Source organism: Megascapheus bottae, chromosome 12, assembly GCF_031878675.1.
Source record: "Megascapheus bottae isolate mThoBot1 chromosome 12, mThoBot2.hap1, whole genome shotgun sequence".
Classification (NCBI taxonomy): Eukaryota; Metazoa; Chordata; class Mammalia; order Rodentia; family Geomyidae; genus Megascapheus; species Megascapheus bottae.
The window spans coordinates 48,994,266-48,995,179 of record NC_143520.1 but is presented as its reverse complement, the minus strand read 5'-3'; the positions used below and the strand labels follow the sequence as shown (position 1 = coordinate 48,995,179).

General features: G+C 46.5%; 1 pseudogene; it reads left to right on the top strand.

Moving 5' to 3' along the window:
• The first annotated feature begins 395 nt into the window (after positions 1-395).
• LOC150056519 (cytochrome c oxidase subunit 6A1, mitochondrial pseudogene) lies at positions 396-687 on the top strand (annotated as a pseudogene).
• The last annotated feature ends 227 nt before the right edge of the window (positions 688-914 follow it).

The window sequence follows — 914 nt, the reverse complement described above, 5'->3', positions numbered from 1 at the left end:
GTGGCCCAAGTGGTAGAGGGCTAGCCTTGAGAAAAACCCAAGGACATTGCTCAGGCTCTGAGTTGAAGCCTTAAGACTGGCCAAAAAAAAAAAAAAAATTCATTTAGCTGAGTGTAGTGGCTCACACCTATAATCCTAGCTACTCAGGAGGCTGAGATCTGAGGATCACAGCTCAAAGCCAGCCTGGGCTCTAAAGACTGTGAGACTCTTATCTCCAATTAAACACTAGAAAACCAGAAGTGATGCTGTGACTTAAGGGGTAGGGTGTTAGCCTTGAACTGAAGAGCTCAGAGACAACACCAGGCCCAGAGTTCAAGCCCCAGGACTGACAAAATAAAACAAATAATTTAAAAAAAAATCCTGAGAAATCAACGTATAAGAAGGAAAGATCCAAAATGGTGGTGGCTGCTGCATTAGTGTCCAGAGTTTCTCTGCTGCATGGCTGGTCCCAAGTGGAATAGCCCATGACGAGTGGCATGCACAGTGAGGAGGGTTCAGCCTGCATGTGGAAGGCCCTCGCCTACTCTGTTGTGCTACCCAGGGTGGGAGTGAGCATGCTCAATGTCTTCCTCCGGTCTTGCCAAGAAGAGCATGAGAGGCAAGAGTTTGTCCCATACCCCATCAGGATCCAGGCTTTCCCTGGGGAGATAGCATAACCCTCATCTAAATCCTCTTCCCACTGACTAAGCAGATGAGTGAAGAGAACATATCACCCAGGCGCGCGGGACCACAGCTTTGGTTTGGGCCATTCTCTGCATGTGGACCAGAAAAGTATGTAGCACCTTCAACTCAACTTCCTTTCTAGTATCCAATGACAAACTGTGCTTCCATCCATTTGCTTATAGTAGGAAATGGCTTACATAAATAGGCTAACTTTAAAAAAAAAAAAAAAAAAAGAAGGGGGGGCGGAGATG